Source organism: Cariama cristata, unplaced genomic scaffold (assembly GCF_000690535.1).
Source record: "Cariama cristata isolate BGI_N322 unplaced genomic scaffold, ASM69053v1 scaffold1967, whole genome shotgun sequence".
Taxonomy (NCBI): domain Eukaryota; kingdom Metazoa; phylum Chordata; class Aves; order Cariamiformes; family Cariamidae; genus Cariama; species Cariama cristata.
In genome coordinates this window covers 82,759-96,127 of record NW_009625959.1, presented here as the reverse complement: position 1 = coordinate 96,127, position 13,369 = coordinate 82,759, and the positions used below count along the sequence as shown (strand labels likewise).

General features: G+C 41.0%; 1 protein-coding gene across 1 annotated transcript in view; it reads right to left on the bottom strand.

Moving 5' to 3' along the window:
- Positions 1-13,369, bottom strand: part of SORCS3 (sortilin-related VPS10 domain containing receptor 3) — a gene marked incomplete at its 5' end in the record, with an annotated part of 167,062 nt that overhangs the window by 96,097 nt on the left and 57,596 nt on the right. The window lies entirely within an intron of this gene.

Sequence of the window (13,369 nt, the reverse complement as noted above, 5' to 3'; positions counted from 1 at the left end):
GGGAGAGAGAGAGAGAGAGAGAGAGAGAGAGATGGCAGCCAGTTAAATAAAAGGAGGCTGAGGGAAGACCTTATCGCTCTCTACAACTACCTGAAAGGAGGGTGTAGTGAGGTGGGGGTCAGTCTCTTCTCCCAAGTAACCAGCGATAGGACAAGAGGAAATGGCCTCAAGTTGCACCAGGGAAGGTTTAGATTGGATATTAGGAAGAATTTCTTCACTGAAAGGGTTGTCAAGCATTAGAATAGGCTGCCCAGGTAAGTAGTAGAGTCATCATCCCTGGAGGTATTTAAAAGGCATGTAAACATGGTGCTTAGGGACATGGTTTAGTGATGGTCTTGGCAGTGCGAGGTTTATGGTTGGACTTCATGATCTTCAAAGTCCTTTCCAACCTAAATGATTCTATGATAAAAGGCTGCAATCAGAGAGAGAGAGGGTGAGGGAAAGCAAAACCAGTTCAAGTCTACCTTGTGACAGTTGGTATGTAGGTCCCTAACTCCTACCAACTTGTCTCCTTTGTGTTTCTACACAGGCCACTCTGAAGGGCCATATACTAACCTTTAAGATCAAGACTACAATGATCATTCTTGTGGTGGCAAAGCTAACTGATTGCAAGATACAGTAAAACCAGAGTTCAGTTTTAATGCTGAAGGAAAGTCAAGGGCACAGCTGCCTCATGCTTATAGACAGCAAATTAAAAAGGGGTTTTACTTGGCTGAATAGTGACATGACAGACAGAGTATCCTGATCTGCCTCCAGTTTGCTGGGCAGTCTTGCCAGTGTTTACTTCAGTTTCCCCATCTTCAAAAGAAAACCAATGATGCACATATGCATGATGAAGTTCTGATTAAAAAAAATGCGAGAAAATATTCATTATTCACCCCATGAACCCATGCCATGGTCCCCAATAATCATGAAACAAGGCACGATGAGTTTCTTTAATCTCGCTAGTTGAAACTCAAGCACCTCAAATCTTCCTGTGCATTGTTATTTTACTCCTTAAAAATATTTTGCAAGGCACATTACAAAGACTGTTTTCCTCCTGGCAGAGGGAAAGTCAAGCCCAGAACAGAAACATTACTATTGGTGTCCTGGCTGATAAGAATCACTGGGAGATGAACATTTAGTCCTAGCAATGGTTGGCGGGGGGGAAAAAAAAAATAATCCATAGATGTCCACGTGATTTATGGAACTGCTTCTCCTGAGTTAACCAAAGGGTTAGATTAAAAAAGGACAACGACAAAAATCAGTTTCTAATTTGGTGGAAGTTGAATTTGATACAGTAGATTGTAAATAATAGATTCCCTCCGAGCCAGCCAACGTTCACAATTCCCTAATGTTCTGAAACACTTTTATCACAATCTTTTGCTGCTTTCATCCTTGGGGCATCAACAGCTAAAACATTTCAAAAAAAAAAAAAAAAAAGAAGAAAAGAACAAATAAAATACAGATGCTCGGATAGATTTTTGTGGATCTCACAAAAAACATAGCGATTGAACAATGACAAACATACGAATGTGCCAGAGTTCAGCTAAGATCAGCCAGTGCTGCAAATGCCAAAACAACTACATTATGAGCCACTGTGTAGGTAACTGAAACTGGCACTGCTTGTTAACTACAGCATCGCATCAATAGTGAGTCCGTTCACAAAACACTGTGAATTGTGGCCAAAAAAACCCAACACAACAAAACCAAGCCGCAGAGGCAGAGCTTTCATCATTCTACTCCTAGTGAGAAATAGTCTGCTCCTTAATCGCTACCATCAGTTTCAGGGTGATCCCACAAGGAAGAAAGCGCTGTCTGTTATCGGTAAGGATGCCAGAATGGGCTTGAGTCCCTGTGACCATGTAATTACCAGGGTCAAATCTTCTGAATACCTGGACGCAGTTAAAAGTGAGAGTAGGACAAATAGAAATTCCTTAAAATGTCAGTGAAAAACATTATGGTGTGCAGCAACATTATTTTCCAATATATACAGAAAGGGCACATATCTTTCTAGTCCACAGAAGAAGTTTTCTGCCTTTTTCCGATAAGTAGCCCTAAATGCTGTAATTTCAGCTGTTCAGCAATCATGACCCTTGCCTATGACATGCCAATAGGGACAAGAGGTACGCGCTTAGCAAATTATATATCCACCACAACTTTATCAAAGAGAGCAGTAATTTCAGCACTTTTAGGTACAGGTTGGGAACACATTAAGGATCTGCTCCACAGCCCTTCCTGATACACTTCATACTTAAATCCAGCCTTTGCCCTGGAGCCTGCACTCTCCAGGTTTCCTTCTGGAAGCCAGACACCAGCCTTCTACCCAGAGCCATTTGCTGTGTCCTGACACCACCAGGCTGCCTCGCCTGCTCACCACAACACCTCCTGGGTCCCTCCCTTCCAGATGGAGGGGGCACCATGCCTCCCCCCACTGCAACGGGGCAAACCTACTCCTGCCGCAACACTATTCATTTTAAAAGGGACTGTAATAAGAACCATCTAAGTATTTCCAAACAAAATCCAAAATACTTATTACCATTGCGCATTTGCATACACAAGCTCTGTGGATCTACTCATAGCACCTATTAAGTGAGCACCAAGGGACAAGAGAGTATCCTGAAACATGTCATTCTAGCTTGAAGTTCCTTCCCAGTGCCATCTACTTGTTTCCTTAACTAGTTTTGACAAGCCTGATGGTTCTTTTCAGAACAATGACGACAATGAAAAAATGACCAGCATACAGCACCCCGCTAGTACTCCTTTGCTCGCCGAATGCTGTACTTCAAGTGAAAAAGTTCACAAAGCAATCTCCTGCAACTCAGAAGCAAGACAAGCTCCTGTTATCTGCAGGCAGATAACAAGCCTGTAAAAGTAATGCATCGGTCATCCTTCCTTCTCTCGAACCAAGTCGCTCTCTCATATCAAAGACTCTGATTGCAAAACAAATCCCCAATCAATGCTGTTTCTTCATGCCTCACCTCACATCTATTCCCACTGCTGAAGAACACAGCTTTGCTTTGCAGTGCTCTGACTCCTGAATATGGGTATTTTCAGTAAACGGTCTCTCATCATTTGTCTGGAGAAGCTTTACATGAAGAATGCAAAAAAGCCAGGCAGTGGAAAGAGCAAGATGTGAATGCAGATCCTGGAGCACAGCTGCACAAATGCACACACAGATTGTAAAGCTATTCCTCTACCCCATGTAGTAATTTCTTTGGTCTTGAGAACTCACTACAACAACCTCTCAGGTCTAGCAATACAAGAGCAGCCACTAAACAAGAAGACACCCCTTCACAGCCTTGTATTTTCTCATTCATTATCTCTCTGAAGAACATTTGGAGGATGCACTGCTCAAAACTATTTGACCAACTGAAGTATGCTGAGGGGAGATGTCAGCATCCCCTGACTTACCACTTCCCTTGCATGTCCTCTACAACCAAGTGGAGTGCACAGAGTGGGGTGGCTGGGAAGGGGGTTCATGGCTCTCTGGCTGACAAACAGCTCTATTTCAGAGGCTTACAAAGACAAGAGTATTTAATAACACTCAGAAGCCTAAGCTCAGCTTGAAAACAGTTTTCCTGCCACATGGTCACACCTCAGGCTCCATGCACAGCTCAGCTCTGTGTGTTGTATGTACACAAACTCCATACAGCAAAAATTAAACCAAGGTCCACAAAATGCACCCGTGTGTGCTGCTGCTTTGGATGGCTGTGAGGAGGAAAAAAGGCACTCTTACTGTGAGAAACCATGCTAAATCAACGTCCTCCACCATCCCTATTCATTTATCATCGCTCAGATGAGAAAATGCTGAGAGGATGTAGGCAGAGGCGACAGGAAAGGTCATTTTTGTCCTGCTGACACATTCCTTGACTGCTGCAAAGGCAGTTTTCAAAACGTGGAGCCTGCAGCCAGTATCGCAGCTGGTGCAGGATCATTGGCCAATTAAGAATTCAAACTATCTCTGAATCCCATTAGGAATGAAGCAATGGTTACTTTTTCTCTATCTTCTGCTGCTGCTTTTCTTTTTTGTTTTTATGGTAGCTCTTGGTTTTCACAAGATCTTTCCTCCCTTCTTTTCAGAAGAGGATTGTATGTTCTTGAAAGCTGAATGATGAATAGGATCCTTGCAAGATCCTTATCTCTATCTTGAAGGAAGAGCACTGTGCATGGATGCACATTTACTAGGCTGCTCTGCTAATATTTCATCTCTGACCAGGAGGGAGAGCAAGTGAGGAGGGCAAGGAAAACACAGTATCCTACATTGTAAGTAGTTATTCCTGAAATGTTTCCATATAAGATACTATATAGTTCAAAATGAAAAATGCTAGCATATGCAAGGATAGGAAAAAAGAAATATACAGACTTTCTAGGTTACCTGCCTACTGCACACCTCAGCTCACTGATTCTATCAACTCTACTGCCTTTCCATGGAATGAAACACTTTTTGCATTTTTTTTTCCTACCGATTTTCCAGACATCAGGCATTTAATGATGAAAGGCAACACTGAGATTTAGCTAGTCTAGCATCTTAGATCAAAAATGTTGAACAACTCAGACTACCTGCTGTTGAACTTTCCTCCCCAAACCATCAATAAAGAACAAGAGATGCTCTATTCCTCCATCTCCTGTACCTATTAGCTTGGGAGGTGGGAGTGGGTATCACTGGACATGAGCAACATTTGTGTTAAGGATTTGCAACAAGGTAAAAAACCAGGTCACAGGGATCAACCTTTCAAACTTGGTCTGGAATCTGCTGGATTGAGCTTTTTGCCAGGGGTGTGCCTGGTTTCTGACCAGTCAAGATGGCATTCACCAGCTCTGGCTTTGAAAACAAAATCAAAACTTTACAATGGATTGAGACTTTCTCAAGACGCTGACTTGGAAATTCATTTTTGCAGGTTGAGATGTCAGACTGAAGGCAATTGTCACTGCTCACGTAAAGAGACAGAGGAAACGGATGGAGACTACTTAGCAGGATGTTGTGCAGTAGATAAGGGCTAGAAATTGGAAGGAACAAGGCACATTTATTGTGCAATAATATGTAAAGGGGGAAAAAAACATCCTCTTGCTGCAGGCAACTACAGTCAAATTAGTGGATGTTGCCAATTAGTCTCCTGCAATTTTAATTGTATCCTGCCCCAGAAGTGAACACTTCTGCGTGGCACCAGGCAAGCAGTGCATGGTACTAACTCATCCAAGCAACAAAAGGATCATGTCTGAGTGGGCAGATAGGAACAGAAATTGATCCATACAATTCCTGCTCAACTGATCTGGATCTCTTCACATAGCACCATTGCTAAATTATACATACCTTTCCAACATGGACCAACAGTCAACATGCTACCTTCTCCATCTGATATGGCATCATGTTTGTCTAGGTATCAGTCACTGCAGTTACCTCCACGTAGTCAAGGGGATTCTGTGTATTCATCTGTCATTTACTGCAATGAAGTCTAAAACTAGCTCCGTCAGGCATTAACTCTGCGCACAAAACAGCCAATGTGCACACAATCTGCATACACCCCAGGCTGACAACAAGCCATAAACTACCTTAGTTAAGAACAGATACAAATGTTGAACTGTTTGGGGAAATAATATATTTATTAAACACATAAATACAGTAGCATTCTCTGTGGCTGAACAGGGGGAGATGCTGCTGGATGGGGTAGGATGTGATGAGGTCTCTGAAGAGTTATGGACAAAACCTCCTTGCACAGCATATTTCAAATGAAGCTAGGAAAAAAAGCTGGGCAGGAAGATACTGTATGAAAGTGTCTTAGCCAGGTCCCTGGAGCTTTCTGTGTCTTCTCCAGTGCTAATTTCCGTGATACTACAATTTGGGACATCAGCAGAAGTAATTGTTGTGAGACTTAGCTTGCAAGATAAGGCAAAAAAATTGCCAAGTGTTTATTTATTCTCAGCTAATTTGTTTTCAGCAAAGCCAATCCTTTTTTAAAAAGTCCCAATGAATTTTAAGGATGTGTTCTGCCTGGTGTGTCAAAGTAAAAAAAACAAGATGTTCACAGCATCTGCATGTGTTTCTATATGTGCATACATGCATTTGTTTACCTGCATCTCATCCCTACTACCTGCTGAATGTCTAAACGTGTAAATTATCTGTAAACTCAGTGGATTACAGGTCTCAGAACTAGGAAGTTGTTATACACAGTTGTTTCATGGATACAGCAGGCCAGGAAGAGGAAAAAGGTCCAAATAAATCCCCTCCTTGAGGGAAAAACTGACATTTAGGCTCAACCATGTCACCAATCACTATAGAGAATCTACGCAAGACAGCAAGCTCTGCTGCACGCAGAAACATTTTTTTCTCCTCGCAATACATAAAGGGTGACTCTGTATCACAGAAATTAACAGCAATGAGGAAGAAATGCCACTGAAATTCAGAATACCTTTAAAGTATATTTATCAACAGAAAAAAAGCTGCTGTTGATTCATGTTTTTCTTTACCCCATATGCTAATACCAAAACCTAAGAAAATACAAGTAATTCTGTGTCTAGTTCTCATCCAGTTAACAGGTCTAACTCCTTTAAAGTCCTCTGGCATTTCTTCCCCAACCTATGCTATAAACCCCAATAAACATAACCAAATGTTTGTGACAAACTCAAAAAGTGTGTGGGTAGAATGGTGAAGATCTTTACTCACAGCCCTGTCAAGGTTCAAAAGGGCCAGCAGCACAGGCAGGGTATGTGCTGGAGGTGGCATCTTAATTTCCCAGTGGTGCCTGAAATAACTTCTGATGGGGACTGAGACCCATACAGGGAGCAGATCTGTCAACTATGTCAAGCCAGCACTCAGAGCAGGTGTGCTCCCAGGGGCAGTCACAGCCCTCCTGCTTACTGACGAACTAAATAAGCTACTCCCATGCAGCCAGCTGCTCCTGACTCATCAGGGTACAGCTGATCCGGGCTATATAAAAGCAGCCCTGGGGGCTTCTCCTAATTGAATAAGCAGCCTTTTTTTTTTTTTTCCCAAGTCCTAGCAGCACTAGCATCAGGATATGGTGGAAGTAATGAAGCATCAGCTTATCAAGTTATGATGTTATTGTCTTGAAGACGTGTCAAAGCTTCAGTGCACAACTTATCATCAGCTCTTTGTCCCACGTGCATCCAACACAGACAGTGATGCTTTGAGGAAGGCATTTCCAGAGAGGACAGAGACCCGTGATTAGAGGTCTGCAAACTTTATGGTGGACAAGTTTGAAACATATCCCAACACAGGTGTGTTTTGCATTCTGAAAGAAGGGATGCTTTTTGCAGGGCACTTTTTAATTTTTCATATTCTAAATTTCAAGTCTATTGAGGAAACAATAAAAGCGCATTTTTGGAAACACTAAAAAATGACACATTTTAAGCTTTGTCTCCTTTCTCATCCTTTTCTTCCTCCACTATCCCTCTTTTTTGGAATAGGAGAGGAAAAAAACAGAAATATAGGAGAAGTGGAAACCTGAAATGCAGAAATTATTGTGTACAAAAGGCACTTTGGTGATCAAAGTCTAAGAGAAATTATGGGAGGGAGGTGGGAATCCACCCCAGATGAATAGTTCATTCTACTTAACCAAAAATCTTTTGTTTGTCAATGGAAAATTTGGGAGTAGAACAGGTCAGGGGCCTCGTCAGTATAGTAAGCATTTAGCTGTCATTTCAGGACGGGTAGTTCTGAGCTTTTTTTTTGGGAAAAAAAAAAAAAAAAAATCAGAGAAACGACATTTTCTAGCCAACTATCCTTTACGCAGATCTGTGAAACTCAAGCAGAGAGTTTTTGTTTCTCTTCCAAGACTGATCGCTGACATATTGAGCGACTTTCATCTCTTTCCCAGCATTTGGTTTAAAATTAGTTTAGTGCCTACTATATTATGAAGCCCAGTTAATTAATGTTTGCCCAGTGCTTGGCTACTCTCCTTTGAAAGTCATGTAGATGGGGAATTGCTATAGATTATTGCTTTGGTTTTTCAGGAAATGTGAATCAGCCCTGTTCCTGACCACTTTAGAAAAGCAAAGTACATGCTCAAAGAAGCCATGAGCTCAGCCCGTCAGTCCCGCAGCCAAGGATTTCACTGGATTTACTGTTTCCCTTCCTGGAAGGGAATGTTTAGAAGATGCATAGTATTCCTCTGAGTTTGTCTCCTAGCAAAAGTATCTTAAACATGACACATTCAAGCAATGTTTTACACCAAAATAAGGATTCTTAGTTCACTGTGTGTTTAATTGCCCTCATTTGTATGAGCATTTTCTGACTGCAAATATGACATGCCTGAAATGCTAAGGCTCAGTGATTCAGCTATTAACAGAGTTCTAGGCAGATTACAGTGCCTCTGAAAACCTTCAGAGTGAGAGCACCATTTAATAAATGAATGCAGTAGATGAACAAAAATAAAACTTAAATTGTCCAAAGAGGGGATGCAAGTATGAAATTTGGCACAGGCAAAATGTAAAGGATATGCTGATGAGGCCCATATGCCTATGGGCACTATACATTGAATTAATTAAGGTAGGATGAGTCTCCACACTCCCTGTTGCAGGATATTGTGAAGAATCACCCTGGGATAACATCTAACATTCTGGAAATAAATTTGTGGTTCAGTTTATGCATTTTGGAGAAAGGCAATGTGAAAGACTAGATTTCTGTCACAAACCTTTTGTGACAGTTGTTTGTATTTCAGATGCTAACCTGAAGAGAACAAATGGCTTATTTCATTCTTTGACTTTTAACCATCAGCCAGGAAAGGAGGAGAGAGAGAGAGAGAGAGGAAAGAAGAAGAAGGGCAAGGAGGAGAAAGATACAGGAGAATAAACTACTCTGTTCTGGACCAGCAAGCATAAATGCATCAAAATGTCTCCTTGCCCCCCCCCCCCCCCAAAATCACACTCAATTAGCCACTGAGAGCGAGATGCTTACTTGTGCCAACACCCACAAGAGAAAAAGACAAAGAAGCAGGAAACAAAAATTATTCTGGCAGCAGACAGATATGCAAAGACAGCCTTTGTCGGTAGAAACAGTAAGTCTACATGGCTATGACAGGTAAAAGGAATGGTGACAAGAAGTCTGCAGATCACTATGTGTCTTGTGACAAGACAGGTTTGCATTCAAAACAAAAGCATCCTCACAGACAGAATGGAGAGGAGATGAATAAAACGGCCACAGCCACTTGCAGGTCTTCCATCAGTGGAAGCGTGACACTTTAGCAGGAGAGACCAGAGAAACCACAGAGCTTTTGTGGGTTCTTTTGCTTCAAGTTAAATGAATGCACAAACAATAAGGAGACAGGGCTGCCCAGGGGGCTGAGCACTAGACACACTCCCAGCTTTTCACAACAGCAGAGTCCCAAAGTGTCCCTGTCCCCAAAGCATTACTTTTTTCAAGTAAAAATGCTCAGGGCAGAATGCTGCAATGGAAGTTTGTGCTACCCACAAGTCAAGAAGTAAAGATGTATAGTGAAGCTGTAGGTAAATCAAGAGCTTCTCTCTGTTGGGTTCTTAATCTGTTGTTATAGATGAGCAATGAAAGTACAAGGCCAAATGAAAAGTAATATGCCCTGTTCAAATCTAATGATTTGTAGAAAGAAAAAAAAGAATTCTGCAGAAACTATAGTAGATCCAGAAATGGCTTTAGGGAGTCATTATTAGACATTGCCCCTAAAATCAATATTATAATGGAACATGCCTCCTTCCCTCAAAGATTTTCAATCAAAACCTGAAAAACAAAAATATTGTGAGCAAAACCTAAGATGCTTTCGGTACCCTTTGGCCAAAATCCTGGCAGTGTTTTTGGGTGTTTTTTCTACATTTTTTTCCAATAAAAAGCAGGATTTTCTCCTATGGGAGAAAACCTAGATCTACTGAAATCAGCTCTGAAGTCTACAGGTATTATTTATTATTTCCTCAGTTCCTGCTGGCAGTCACAGGTCAGTATGTTTCTCTCAAACTCAGCTGCAGAACTTCAGATATTTCACTAAACATGGAAATGTATCTACATTCCATTTTTATTGCCTTCTGCCCAATGGAGGACAATTATCTGTGAGATAATTACAGAGCTATGATAACCACTGCTATCTCCTATTCTAATTAGCTCACTACAAACATGCAAGTAAAACAGCCTCACTCACTGGCTTCTTGTCCTTGTTCTGTATATGATCAGCAAGAGACAAGTTACTGAATCAATATTATTTAAAAGAACCTGTAGTGCAGCTAATAAGATACTCCTTTCTGCTCTTATGTTCTGATGTAACTTCATGCTCACTATGCTTAACAATAGCAGAATTAAACTCATCTCGTTCTACAGAGGAGGCTCAGGGGAATGCCAGGGAACGAAAGGATAGGAGCTTCAATTTCTTCTCTTGCCGAGAATGAATTCTGCCTCATATAACTGCTGATGAATTGTCATTTTAAGAGAGTTTGTTAATTTCCAACAGGCAGAAGGCATAAAGAGGGATCTCCTTATCTTTAATGGATGTTATTGAGCAACACAAATGGCTCACATTTAAATGAATGCAGAAACATCTTGTCTGTTATGCCATGATAAGACTGTTCTTTCTGCACAGCATGGGTTCAGCTCCTTCTGTTAAATAAAACAACTGCTTTTGTTCAACTTAATGGCAGGCAAACTTCCAAAGGTTCGGAGGCTGAAGTCAGTTCAGAGAAATGAACTGGAAATTACTTGGGTCCTTCCTGATTCTTCTTGAGAAAAACTACCTGAAGAGTTTTGAGGTATGACTGAAAAGTTAGTTTCAAGCAAAAACTGAGAGCATTGATGTACTTAGTGAGGATAAATTCTCCATTAGATTGCAACTTTCTCCAATGCAAGAACATTTCCAACCCCAGCTGCTCTAAGGAAACAAGAGCTGTAAGAACCCCCACAAAGGTGTGTCTCTTGAAATACAAGTGGGCCATCTGGGATGAGGTCCAGGGCAGAGGAGAGGCAGGGTCAAGGAAAGGTGCTTGCTCTCTGATGCCAGCAGGTGTATTGGCACTAAATGAAATGGCTGGAAAATTATGTCCATAATCAGAGTATGCGACAAGGTCATTCCTAAACTTCTCAGAACAGTGGTGATTTTTAAAACAACTCCCAAATGTTTCTCTTCCAGTCATCTGAAAGCAAGAGGGGTTCTCTCCCACACTGAGAATTTGCCTTTTGCCCAGAAACAGAGACACTAGTGTGGTACAGAACAAAGGCCAAAACCTAAGCCAAATCCCATGTAAAAAAAAGTGGGAGAATATTCCTTGCTAGCCAGAGAGCGCAAAATACGATACTACTGTCAGCTCAGCAGCCTAGCTTTTGATTAGCTTTGCCAAGCTATGACAGTATGGGAGATCCCCATATGCCTCAGAGAAATGCATTATTTAATATATTAATTAGAGGGCTGGCTTTCATCACTGCTTGCTACAAAGTATCACAAAGAAGTACTCTGGGACTGTTACTGACACACTGAAATCAATTTGTGTTTGAGTTCACGTGCATCAGGGAGAGACAGAATGAAGTCAGCCCAGGCAGGCTGCTTGTGTCTGCAGTACAGCATTTAAGCTTCCAACACTGGCCTGTGAAACACAGCTATGAAGTTTGGACATCTTATCTGGTACCCTGCTGCATAAGAAGGAAACAGATCCCTCCACCATGCACTGTCCAGACAGACATGGCATTGGGATCCAATCCAGGGATCAATCTTGACTGCGAGAAATATTCAACAAATTCCTCCTCAGATCCTTCTTGCTAGTGGTGTATCTGGTCTGCTCCAGTCTGAGACACTTAGGCACAAGAGAGTGGGGGGGATTACAAAGTGATCCAAGATTAGTAATGGGGGAAAGAAGAGACGAGACTGGCCTCTGGGATATAAAGAAATCTGATAGATGAGAGACCAAAGCAAAAGGCTTTTGGATGGCTGAAAGCCCTAACTGCAGTACAATATACGACATTTAGTGGTAAGCATTAAATTTAAAACCAATGAAAAGAAACATTTCAGCCCTTACTTCTCCAGTCTTAAAAAAAAAAAAAAAATCACTGCTAGCCACAGTACATTAAAGTCATAAATATGGCTAACATCACAAATTGTACTAAAATCACAACAAATCACACATTCTAAAAGCCAGATAGTATTTATATAAGGACATCCACAGTTACATTAGTGGAGACAGGATAATCCTTCTGCAATATATGCTGTGTTTCTCAAGAAAAAGGAGGAGGCAGTTAGAAAGAAAAGTTCCTCAAAGGCAACTTATTCCACAATTGCCCTTCCAGAGGGTACACATCACCCATTGAAAGAACTCATTCTGACTGTGGTAGTAGCCAGAATTTCGGAGGTGGTATATGTATTGTGAGTTTGCTATCATGTGGCTCTTTTCTTGTGGTTCATTTATTATGTAGTTTATGGGTTTTCAAGAAGAATTTGAAGTATTTTAAATTATTTTCCTTCATAATCACACACAATCCTTGTAGCCAGTATGTTTTTCTTTTTTTCTTGCTAAAAGAGCTCTGAGCCCACAGAGCCTGATAGCATGGCATCAACAGGACTCTTTAAAAAAGTTAAAGATTTATTTTCCTAGTAAGGAGAGGACCATCACACAACAGCAGAGTCAGGCAATAAACATCCTTTAGGCGGTCTTCCAATGCATCAGCTACTATTTAGAGCTTACATTCTTAGTACAAGAGACTAGTTGTATTAAGTTTCCTTTGTAAGATGAAGTAATTACTCAGCATGAAGTGTAAATATACACCAGAAACCCAAATACCTTTGCTTTTAGACCCAGGTAAACTAGAAAATATTCTGTAATATTCTTCCAGTAGTGTACTAGGGTTTTTTTCCTCCTTCTACAAAGATGCTTTCCCAGATCCAATTATTTGAGCCAATCTCTCATAAATCAGTTTTAAAAAACACAGACTGTGCACAGAAATGGGAATGGTAGTTTGAACATCACACTAACCGTAGGCCGAAACCGAACAGGTGGAGTCTACGCAGCTTCTATAAAACAGTCCTGCAAGGTTTCCCAAAGACAGAAAGCGAAGGATTTTCCTGTTCTTAGGGTCATTTAGGATTTTATACTCTTAGATATCCATGAAATCTATCACAATGTCCCTGGAAGAACACTTAGCAATCTGTAGTTAAAAAACAGGATAGGATTAAGTTTAGGAAAAACTTAGGAAAAACGCTTATGGACAAAAGCAAAATATAAAACTTACAAAAGTTTCTCAGACTTTGTTGATGACTCTTGTAAGCTACTGATCACAGTTATGAAGTAGTATATTATAAGCATACTGAACATCTAACTTGAATATTAGGGACCAATATCTGCTCTGCAACACAAAAGATCAAGATGGGAATAGGAGTCAGGATCCCTCTATGTTGGCTTTATCCAGACACTGTTTCAGACTGCACTCTTT